Source organism: Diceros bicornis, chromosome 4, assembly GCF_020826845.1.
Source record: "Diceros bicornis minor isolate mBicDic1 chromosome 4, mDicBic1.mat.cur, whole genome shotgun sequence".
NCBI lineage: Eukaryota > Metazoa > Chordata > Mammalia > Perissodactyla > Rhinocerotidae > Diceros > Diceros bicornis.
The window spans coordinates 52905057-52917130 of NC_080743.1; the positions used below are offsets into that span (position 1 = coordinate 52905057).

At 43.2% G+C, this 12074-nt stretch overlaps 1 protein-coding gene across 6 annotated transcripts in view; it reads left to right on the plus strand.

The window, feature by feature from the left end:
* Window positions 1-12074, plus strand: part of LOC131404372 (uncharacterized) — a 67744-nt gene that overhangs the window by 54228 nt on the left and 1442 nt on the right. For 2 of the 6 annotated variants that reach the window (XM_058538967.1, XM_058538964.1), the window contains 2 exons: window positions 6766-6900; window positions 8792-8883. The gene's annotated coding sequence lies outside the window, so the exon portion shown is untranslated. The other 4 variants (XM_058538965.1, XM_058538968.1, XM_058538966.1 and 1 more) reach the window with 4 other exon arrangements.

The window sequence follows — 12074 nt, forward strand, 5'->3', positions numbered from 1 at the left end:
CTTAGAATTTCTAGAGTGGCAGAAAGTTTGAAGCTTTTATTTATAGGATGCTTTTAAAAATGATTTCATTATTATCCATTAGTTTTTATGTATATATAGTGTGCTATACCCCTATACAGCAAAATAGATAGAATTATTTCTCAAGTGAAATGGAAATGCATGGAAGTTGGAAAATTCAGAGGACAAAAATTCTAGTAAAATAGATAAACTATGTGATAGAATAAATAATATTTTAAAATGCATTTCTATCCCATGTGCAATGTAGCTAAATTAACATCACTACGGAGACTCTAACCTTTGGATTTCATGACGTTTAGCATGCTTAAATTCTCAATATTAATACTCTTTTACCCAAGTGTTACAAATTTAATATTCATTTACATTTTTCTTCTGGTTCAGTAAATAATTTTGAACTTTGACACTACAGTTGAGTGAGGGTGTAATGCCTAGTAAAATGGTTAAGGCTTTTTTGCATGTGTGTTATTGTTATAATGAGCTTGTTTTTGAGCTTTCTGAGTAGAGGTGATCTGGTCTGGACCATCCCAGTCCAGAGCTTATTTTAATGGTAGTTTTCTCTTATAAATAGAGTCTGTGAATCCTTTCTTTCCACCTATATTAGCAATCTCAAATGTTTCTTGCATATTCCTGGGTTTAGTTGTCTTTTTGTATGTCCATACTTGACTTTTTCCTCCTGCCTTCTCTTACAGAGGTTCTTACCTATGTTACATCAAATATTCTATTGCCAAACTTGACAAAAAAACATTTTATTTTAATTATTTCCCATTTAGAATCCTTCAATTGATCTTAGATTTATATTGTTTATACCTACTATTGTCTTTTTTCTTTATATTCTCAGTCATAATGGAAGACAAAAAGAAAACATCTTGCTATGAAAAAACAGTTTTTCATAGGCTCTAAGCTGGGGAGACAAGGTATAGAAACCTATATGGCCAGTCAAGAGTTTTAAATGGTTTCGAAAGCTTTATCATTTAGGGCTCTCTTGTACCATCCTTTCCAACCAGCACCATTCGTTAAAAGATTGCCCCAAGGAAGGTTTCCTATTTTGTATACAAGGAAACTGACATAGAAATAAGTATCGTGGTTAAAACCATGGGTGATGGAAGCAAAAGCAGAAGAAAATTTATCTACTTCTCTTGGCCATTTTGCCTCCATCTATCTTCGGGGAGAATACGCAGTACGTTATAACATAGGGAGTCTTCACTTAACTGATTCAGAAAAGCTGTGGGACGAGTGCACACAGTTGCAGAAACATCTTAGATCAAGATTCTATAAAGCACAAACACAGAGATGTAACAACAGCGTGTTCTGGGGAGGGCTGTGGAACAGACAGGTCTGTAATAACAGTTGGTCACGGCTGCAACGCGGGCCACAAAGATAAAACAGGGGTAGCCGGAATCGGAGCTTTATTCAGCAACATGCGCTCACCATGATGCCGTCATTTTTCCTTCTGAGAAAAAGTGCAATCTAATGGGTTACCCTCTCACTTCACAGGGGACCCTGCTGGGATGCCTGGGCTTTGAGCTCTCCAAAGCAGAGGCCTTCAGAAATCAGGGCAGCGATACTGAGGTTAAAAAGCTGTTGTGAGCGATTCGAGAGTCTGGGCAGAATGTCGTCTATGGGCACTAGGTAGAGATGCGTGCGCGGGGCTGGGCTGGGCTGGGCCCCGTACGGAAGGAGAAACCGTGCACCAGCCACCGCGTTTGCAGGACCCTGGCGAGAATCTGCTTTGGAGAGGGTGGAGGAGAGTGCAACCCCGAGAGGGGCCTGCTCCCTTGGGAGGGAGAAAGCCGGCAACAGCAAAAACAGTGCAGAGTGAGGGGTGAAGACAAGGGACCGGAGAGGGGATGGGGCAGGGCGGAACTGCATCCTGGAGGTGGGAGGGGGTACCCTTGAAGACTGAGGACTAAGCCGGGACCAGAGAAGTGTAAGGGAAAGGCCCTTTCCTTCAGCAGCTCCCAATTCGTTTCTGTCAAAGATGGCCAAATTCCACGCTGCCCTTCCCCCTTCTGCACCTTTTCTAGTCCCCTCGGGTGGCTCCCCAGTGCTGCGGGAGCCCGTGGGGAGCTCCGGATGTGTCTGTGTGTGGGGAGGAAGGTGTGGAACAGAAGAGACCCTCCCGGCCGCGCCTCTCACCCCGCCGGCCCTTTGGGAGGTTCTTTTAGTTGAGAAAGAGCGCTCTGCCGCTTTAAGGTGGGGAGTAGGCGTCACCTCTGTCCGGGTGACGAACCGGGGAGGGGACCTTGTGGGCGTACCCATGCAAAGCAGGAGGCGGTACCCGCGGTGGGCGGCCCCATAGTAAAATATTGGAGGGAGAGGCGGGGTCGAGGAGGCTAGGCTCCTTGGTGGGCGGGGCTCGGGGGGCGGCGCCTCTCCGGGAAGGCAGGGGAGGGGGAGGAGGAAGCGGCCGGGTTGGTACCATTGCGCGCGTTCCGGGAGGGGGACAAGTGACATTCCCTTGGAGGGGGCGGGCCCTTCCCGGCGGCGGGGCCCGGCGCTGAGGCGGGGAAGGGCAGTCCCCATTCCCCCGCCAGGCGAGAGGCCGGGGCCGGGGGGAGGGGGGCGCTGCTCTGCTCGCGTCCGAGGCGGGGCTGGCAGTACCTTTCGTGGCGCGGTGCGGCGGGGGGAGGGCCGAGGGGAGGGGAAGGGGCGGTACCGGGAGGGGGAGCCGGAAAGGGGGAGGCGCCGGCGGACAATGGAGCCTATGTGTGCCTGCGGGAGTGGGACGGCGCCGCCGCCGCCGCTGCCGCCGCCGGGGGGAGACGCTGCGCCGCCGCTGCCGCTGGCCCCGGCCCCGGCCCCCCGGGGCTGAGAGCCGCCCGGGACCGAATCCCCCTCCCCTGCTCCGCTCCTCCTCCGCCCTCCCCCACCCCTGCCTCGGGGGTAAGTGGTACCTCGGGGGGGGGGGGAGGGGAAGGACCGGAGCCGGGGGGGTCGGGGGAGCCGGGTCCGCGTCCGCGTGTTTTGAGCCGGTTTGGGGGCTGGGGTAGCCACAGCCGCGGAGAGCCGTGGGGAGGGGGAAGGGAGAAAAGGGGCGGGGGTCGAGGTTGCGGCTTTAGTGAGTTGAGTCTGGAGAAACCTGTGGGGGGAGGTGGAGAGGCGTCCTCTGCTCACCGCTCAGTGAGCGGTGGGGAGAGACGGAGGCGTCTCTCGATTTTTTTAGAGGCTGTGTCCCAAGCAGTGGTTGGAGAGGCTAAATGAGAAGATGGGACGGTCCCAGGGTCCTGGGATGAAGGGGGCATTGGCGGGGCGAGATGGAGAGCTAAATAAGGGAATTCGAGTTGAGTTTGGTGGGATCTGTAAGACCCCGAAGATGGATAGAGAGGTAAAGGGGACTTTGCTGGCCAGTGACTTGTTGAAGGGTAGCGGGAAGTGAAAGCTAAGAATGTATGAGTAGTAAAGAGCTCCAGCAGGTGAGGTGGTGATGTCTAGGTCACTGAGTCATCGTGGGGGTCGTGGACACACCAGTGATTCCCGAAGTGGAGCCCTGGTCATTGACCTTTGAAAGTTGCAAAGACTATTAAGATGTCACTGGTTAGTGTTGGGTGAGCCTGGTTAAATGGAGATATCCTAAGGAAAACAAGAGCAGAGTTGCTTATTATGTTCAGAGGGAAGGGCCAGAGGCCTGTAATAATGTTGCTGGGGACCTTATGTGAAGGCTCCGAAGCCTGAAGGAGAAGCCTGAAATCTGTCCTCCAAGAGCCCCGGTCTGTGATAGAGAGGAGTGACTTAGAGCCTCAATTGCAGCCCAGTTGGGGACTAATAAAGTTATTAGACAAGGTAGAGAAATGGATATAACTATCTCTTGGTGGAGAGAGACTCTAAGGTGGGATAAAATTGGTGCAAAGTCAGACTTTGGTTAAGACAAACATGGATAGATCATTGGCAGTGACTTTAGTGGGAAAATGGTTGCGTGGCTATGTCGAGTTAATTTTGATCAATGGTGTGTGATGGAGTATTTGATAGCATTTGATATATTGAAGATTGTGTCTTCATTCTTGGGCCAGAGATTTGGACTCTTGTGCACTGAGCACAAAGTGATGGATCAGAATTAGCAGGTAGGAGGAATAATTAGTAAAATAATTGAGAAATGGTGGTGGGGGATATAGGTGGGTAAGACTCATGTGTGGGTTAAGAAACTTTGACTTTTCATGGAGATTGTGCAACCTAATTGTACTGTTGATTTTGTTTTTTGACTGGATACTAGTGATTTGAGAAGTTTTAGCAAGGAATTAATGTTAGTGTGAATCATGCTATGGTCCTAAGTACAAATTTAAGAAAGACCTCCTTACTGACTATTGAAAAAGACCCAAGCTATTAAGGACAGAGATGAGTTAATAAAAGGAGCAGTTAGTCAGATGGCATAAGGATGCTTTGAGGAATGAGGACTCCATTAATTGATGATTTGGATAAGAAGAGAAAATTTAATGCAAAGTTGAGACAGGGGTGACATTTCATACTTTTAGGACCTAGGATCCAATGGTATTGAACCATTAGAATATTACTTTGTAATAACAGTGTTGAATGTAAGATGACAATAGTTCCAAAAGATATGATAGATAGATGAGGAGGTCATTGACTAGAAGATGAAGGAACAATTTCCATACTATTCTCTTAAAAGGCAAATTGTATGTAACTTGGCTCTTGGGCTAAGGATTCCTGACCTGGATTCTTAGATGATTAGCATAAGCTAAAAAGGAACTTATGTACACTGGAATTTATTCTATGGGATATTTTCCCCATAGCCTTCAGAGGTGTCTGCTCCTGTGAATCAAAAGAAAATGCTCTCTGGCTTGTAGGGAAAGAAAAAAGTACTGAGATTTCACAAGCATTATAATCAACTAAATATTTGATCGTGGTGACTTGGTATAGGGGTTAGAGCCTTGAACTTGGAATCAGGAAGTTGGCTCTCCCACTAACTTATATGTGACGTTGAACAAATGTCTCATATTTATTTTCCAATTTTCCTATTTATGAGGTGTTGATAGCACTGCGGTGACCACTCATAACACATTGCAGCGCTTAACAAGTTAATGCCTATCTGCAAAGTGCTTTGAACACCTCTGATATTAGAGATTATGTAGTCCAACTTTTTTCTCACTTCTGAAAAACTACTATCTCAGGAACAGACCAAATTCAGCTTTTTTAACAATTATAGCAGCATGCTTGATCAAGGAACCAAAAGGTGTACCTGATGCATCTGTCTTGTTTTGTTGTCTGGATTTTGGTTTTATATTAGTTTTGAAAGGTGATACCTCTTCCCCATTTAGTGGCAAGACAGTAATAGTGATGACAGTTGTAGAAATGTAAGCAAAGATCCCCATGGGAGAGTGGGAATATACATGCTGTGAGCGCTAACCTAGGCTGATACAGACCCTAAATTTGTGTGACCTTGGACATGTTGCTTGGCTTCCTGGTGGCTTAACTTTCTTTAACTATGAAATAATGTTGGTGGAATGACTTACCTGTCTGTCTGTCTTGGTGGCTATGATGTTAGCGTCCATAGTAACTTTATTTGCTCTGGATCAGAGGTTCTTAACCCTTTATGTCCCATGTACCCCTTTGGCAATCTAATGGAGCATAGGACCCCTTCTGAGAATCATGTTTTTTTGTGTGTGTGTGAGGAAGACTAGCCCTGAGCTAACATCCAATGCCAGTCCTCTTCTTTTTTGCTGAGGAAGATTGGCCCTGGGCTAACATCCGTGCCTATCTTCCTCTACTTTATATGGGATGCCGCCACAGCATGGCTTGACAAGCCGTGCGTCAGTGCACGCCCGGGATCCCAACCTGCAAACCCCAGGCCGACGAAGCGGAGCGCGCACACTTACCCGCTGCGCCACCGGGCCGGCCCTGAGAATCATGTTCTTTAAATGCATAAAATAAAATACGTAGAATTACAAATGACATCAAAATGTTAAACAATTGTGATACAGTAATTTATCATGCTTCTTTGTAAAATTACATAACAAAATGTAGCAGCAGGTCTAGCTACAATAGTATACGACAATACTATAATTTTGAAGTAGTGATGAGTGTAAATATTATGTTGAGATATCTACAATGACTGTAATGTGGCGTCAAAGTGTCTTGTGGTTTCTCTTGGTGACACAGTTACAAGATTGCTAATACTACCCCGGGTCATTACTGACATTCACGATTGAAGGCGGTGCTAACTTTTACTGAGAGGTTAGTGAGTATGAAGATTGATGTTTTCCCCAGCAAGTTCACAGCTGCCCTCTCCTTTAAGTCTCTCCACAGACCCGTTGGGAGGCAGTGGATCCCAGGTTAAGAACTGCTACTCTAGACCCACTGATTTTTGAAAGTTAAATTATCTTCTGGCCATTTATGTTTTAGGCTTTGCAATATTTTTTTCAGCATCTCCACCATGCTAAAAACAAGGGCATAGAAAAGATATAAAATAAAAGTCCGTTTTGCAACCTGTGGTGACTGTTCTTGGTTGTGGAGAAGGTTAAAAACAATGATTAGAATGAGGCTTTTGGGTCTAGTGGATTTTACTTTTTTGAACTTCCTAGTCTTCAATGGGGTGGATTTGGGCTACAGTGCTCCAACTTTGCATTTTGAGTTTTAATGGTTTTTGCCTTCCTTCCCCATTTTTGACCTAATTATTTTCTTACTACTCTTTCTTCCAAATATCATTTTGGCCACAGAGCATTGAGGAATGGGTGATTTTCTTTGCAGTTGGTGTGAATTGGGGTATGAATTTTTTTGTTCTTCTCATCCTTGTAGGACTGAATGTGGGACTAGCTGGTATCACTCCACTTTGATCTAAAAATTCCCTTCCATTTGGGAGGCAGAGATCATTCTTGGAAAGTTCCTCTGTGTCCCAATGTAGAAGAGAGAGCAAATTGGACATCTTGAAAGGTAAAGAGCCTGGTGATGAGCACATAACTTCTGTGATTCAATTTAAGTATGTTGTATTTTTGTTTCTGTTTCTGTAGGGTCTCTTATAAGTTAAAACTACATTTGTTCACTATCATAGCAGTTCCCAAGGCAAAGGTCATCAAGTTAAATGCAAGTCAGAACTATAAATGCAGTTACCTTATGCTTTTCTGTGAGCAGGGACTTCTGCAGTAACTCCCCTCGTAGGAAGGGCAGGTGGTGAGAAGTTAAACAGATATTTATCATGTCATCATTGATTTGCGCGTGAGGCAAGGGTAGTGATACACAAGCCCCAAGCTCATTATAATACTTGGATCAACCAGCATGTTTATTGAGTTTCCATTGGGTGTTGGGTGCTGAGATGATGACCTTTTCCTCAGGGAGTTCCCTGTCTACACATAACACAGATACAGTTTTATAAGTGTTATAATAGTATTGTGAATATTATGCTGTGGGACCACGGAGGACATTCCTGAGGATAGTTGGAAATCAAGGAGAATTTCACAAAGAAGGGACATTTGTCCTGAAATTTTACTTTGGGTAGCCATTATCAAAATTCATTTTTGAATGCTTAAATTTCATCAAAACTCTTTAGCTTAATATAAATTTTTATTTGCTTGCTTAAAGTTGTTAGCTGGAAGGATGATAGATGCATTTTTACCCTGTGAGTATGAAAACATATTAGTATTTTGTTTGGACCAAGGTTTTCTGTACATGCCCATTGTATAGTTTTCTTTTCTCCACATGTTTGGAAAAGATTGGTTCTTCCTATTGTGTACTTTTTCTGAGAGGATGCCTTTTAGTAGTTGGCATGCCAGAAATTAAGAATGAGCTAGGAATGGAATCCTGAGGCCTTTTAGTTCCACATTCTAAGTTTGATACTATGCCTTTTATGGAGCAGTGGTCATAGCATAGAAATGAAATTTGTTAAACATGACATAGTTGTAATAAACTTGACTTCTTAGAGCAGGAAAGTGGGAAAAGATCATGGGAAGAGCTGAAATTGGAATTTTAGAGGTGATTCTGAGCTTGGTCAGATTAATTGGTGAATTTATTTACAACTTTGTAGTAACCTTATAGAGTCTCCTTTTAAAGATTCCTAAATAATTTGGCCTTATGACAGTCTGGAACTTGGTTCTTCCTTGCAATTTCAAAACTATAAATTCTGGGCAAAGGGGGAGGCTCAGAGTTATAATTCTAATTTACAAGGACTAATGTTGGAAATTGTTCTGCTCCACCAGTAACTCAGTGTTTTATTGACTTATGTAGCTCAATTCAGTATAGCATTTTGCACCCAGTAGGCACTCAATCAAAGAAAATCATGTGGCCCGGTTGTTCAGTCCCATGTTCCCCCAAAAGTATATGAAAATAAATTTTCTTGCTGAATGCTTGCCATGTAGAGTTACAGTTGAGAGTAGGGAAGGACTGTGAATGGTATTCACTTTGTGAATTCAAAAGCGTATCTGGAATTTTGTCTCTTTCACCTTTACAGTTAGCTCTCAATTCTCTATACTAATAAAGAATGGGTGGTAGCAAAAATATGAGGTATTTTTTTCCCACTAAATGCCAAGAAATTTAAAAAGTAGAAAAATTGATTTTATTTGCTCTTAGTATTTTTCCAGTCTCTGAAAATAAAATGCGCAGTTGGGAAGGAGGGAAAGTCACAAGGGCCTTGAAATATCTACAGATTAGATAATATGCTCTTTAATAATTGGAAGTTGATTCTATTTACATGGGAGGTAAACATCTTCCTCTTAAACTAATATTATAGAATAAATAGGAAACCTGTTCTTCTCTTAAGATATTCAGTAACAAAATGATATTGTTGATTTTTTTAATCCACTTAGAAATTTTTTTCTTTGTCCTCATCCAGGTGAGGGTCACCTTTGGGAAAGGGGTTCCTGAACTCCTCAAACTCCTCACCTCCAGGATGAGCACTGCAGTATCGTGACCCTTGGGGTTTTGGTGAGTACCCTGATGGAGGTAGCACTAGAGAGCATGCCTAGCTTAGAAAGATGATCTTGGGGAAAAAGTTCAACTTTTACTCAACAAATATTTTTTGAGTAAATACCACGTACTATAGTAAGTGCTAGGAATACAGGGATGAACAAATCAGTCTTGGTCCCTACCTTCATGGAGCCTAGTGAGAGAGATGAATGTTACACAAATGATCACATAATTACATGTATAATTACAAAACATGGAAAATGTTGTGAAGGAAAAACACAGGATGCTATGAAAAGAGTGTAATGGAGAATTTCGTATAGATTGGTGGCATTAAGGTATCCTTCCTCTCTGAAGAAGAAACACTGAATCTGAGATTTCATTCACTCAGCAAAATATTCAAACTTAATGTGGGAGGGTTGGGGTGAGGGAGAGAGGTGTCGAGAATGATTCCTAAATTATTGGCTTGAGCAGCTGGGTGGATGAAGGTGCCATTTACTAAAATGTGGAAGACTGAAGGAAAAATACACTTAGGAGGGAGGCTCTATAGAGATGAAGAATTCATCTTTGATCTTGTTAAGTTTGAGACATCTAGAGAGATATCAACTTGGCAGTTGTGTATACAGGTCTGCAGAGCAGAAGCTGAGCGGGAAATGTAAATTTCGGAGTTGTTGGCATGGAGAGAACTTACAGAATGAGAAGAGAAGAAGACCCGGGGTAGAGTCCTGAGGAATTCTAAATTGTAGAGATGAGGTAGAGAAGGGCCAGCAAAGGAAGCAGATAAAGAGTGACTGGAGAAGAGGAGGAAAACATGGTGTTATGGAAACCAAGAGAGAGTTTCAAGAAGGAAGTGATCAACTGGCAAAATTTAGGAGATGGAGTAAGATAAGGTTAGAAAAATGGCCAGTGGTGACCTTAACAAAAATAGGAGTTTCTGTAATCTGTGGGTAAAAGTTGGTTTAAAATGGTTAAAGGGTGAATGGCAAGTAAGCTCTGTGTCTTGTCAACTCTGAGGAGAAACTTGGCCCTGAAGAAGAATAGAATGCTAGAGCTGGGTTTTGTTTTGCTTTAATTTTTTTTTTTTAAGCTGGAAGATACAACGACATGTCTGAATACTAACTGGAAATACCCAGGAGAGGCAGGAGATGGAGGGGATGGCCAAAGGCAAGAGGAGAGTTCTCAGTAAGCTGGAAGGTGTGGGGCCAGACCACCTGTGGTGGGACTGACCTTTGGGGAAAAGTGGGCTATTTTCTCTGTTTCAACAATAGAGAAGAAAGAGGTGATAGGTACTGATGAGAATAGGTTTGCAGATTTGATGGTGAGGACATCCTGCCTGGTGACTTCTCTTCTCCCTGTTAAGTCCTGGGCAAGACTATGCACTGGAATTGTGGAGGGAGGCAGGCAGGTGATAGTTAGAGGTGGAGAAAGTATGAAATGACTTAGGCAGATAGGCGAGTGAGCTTGCTGGAGAATGGTAGTGGTCGTAGTAATAGTTAACCTAAGCGCTTAGCACTTGATGTGTATCAACTTACCCTGTCCACCAGGTTCCTACTTTGACAGGCAATGCAGTGATGAAGAGCACAGCCAGAGTGCTGGCGGAACACCAGCCCTACCACTTACTAGGATCTGACCCAACTTACTTGGGCACATTACTTAACATTTCAGAGCCTCAGTTTCCTCATCTGTAAAATAGGGATAGTAGAGGTACTTGGCTTCGGAGGTTGTGAATGAGTTAATATGTATGGACAGTGCTTAGAAGAGTGCCTGACACATAGTAAATGTTTACTAAGTATTATTTCAGAAAAGAGAGAAACATTGTATAAATAGATCTAAGCAGTTAGGAGATTTGGTTATATTGGGGGAAAAAATCTCTCTCTGGCTATAATTAACCATTCTGTGGAAGATCTTTTCCAATCCTTAAAGGTAAACAGTTCAGCACTAGCCTGCAAATGTGGGAGCTAAAGAGCCTAATTTTATTCTTTGGAACTATGTGATAAGATACTTGGCAGATATTTGTGCTCGGTTGTTTTAAGCATCAGAAAGGCTAAAGCTAGAGTGACTTATTTCAACAACTCCTTTGAATTAGGGAGGGAGGCAGGTGACAGTTGGAGAAGGTATGAAATGACGTTGGGCAGATAGGTGAGTGAGCCTGCTAGAGAATGGTAGTGCTCATAGTAATAGTTAACCTGAGTGCTGAGCACTTTTTGTACTAGCTAGGGGTTGAAAAACCTGGACTTTATTCCGCATCACTAGGTGAGCCCACATGCTTGTTACAGCCTTCTGTGCTGTCTCTCCACCTGGAAAGTCATGGTAAGGAGATGGCTTAGGGGAAGGAGCAGGATCAGAGAGCCCTGACTGGAGACACCATTCACACCCTGTGCTCCGTCCATTCATCTGGAAAAAGGCTGTTGATCAAGGTTGGACGAAGTGTGAGAATGGGAAACTGTATGTAGAAATACTTTGAAAATAAGAGTGTTTTATGTTCACAGTATTATTATTAGAAATAATGTTTGCGACCAGCTCATCAGAAAGGCCTGGCAGTTGAGGTGATTTGATATTCGTAATGTGTTTTGTGTTCCTTTGGAAGAAGAGTACAACATAAATGCCAGGTGTTTCTTTTCTGAGAGAAGCTGAATAAGTCCCTGAGGATCCAACCACATTTTAGTACATCATGCTGAGTATTATAGAAAAACCAAAGAACTTTAAAGCAAGGTTCTTGTCTTCAAAGAACATAGTCTTCATTGGGAGATAAAATATACACATAGGACTATTCAATCCGACATAAGATTGAGTGCTAGAATGTGTGATGCAAACAGAAAGTACCAGAAGAAGTTATAGAAGGGGACTGTATAGGTGGTAACAGCTTTTCTTTTCCTGAGGTAAATGTTTTCTGATGACTTTGTCCATGCAAGATTCTTTTGCTACTTTTGTTTTACCAGTGATTCCTGGTGTTTAGTGAGAGGTTACAAGATGGTTTATGATCGTGTATGTTGAACATGACAACCACAGTCAATTTTATGGTCTAAACTGAAAAAAAGAAAAGCTGAAGGTGGTGGGGGTTAAAAATACCACGTTAAATATAATCAAGACCAAAATGTCTTTTAGGATGCTTTCTCCTATGGTCAGCATAGAAACATTCCATAACATGTTATTCTAGTTCTTTTTCCTGACTTCTTTATTTAAAAAGAAAAAAATGTAATTGTGTGCACTCA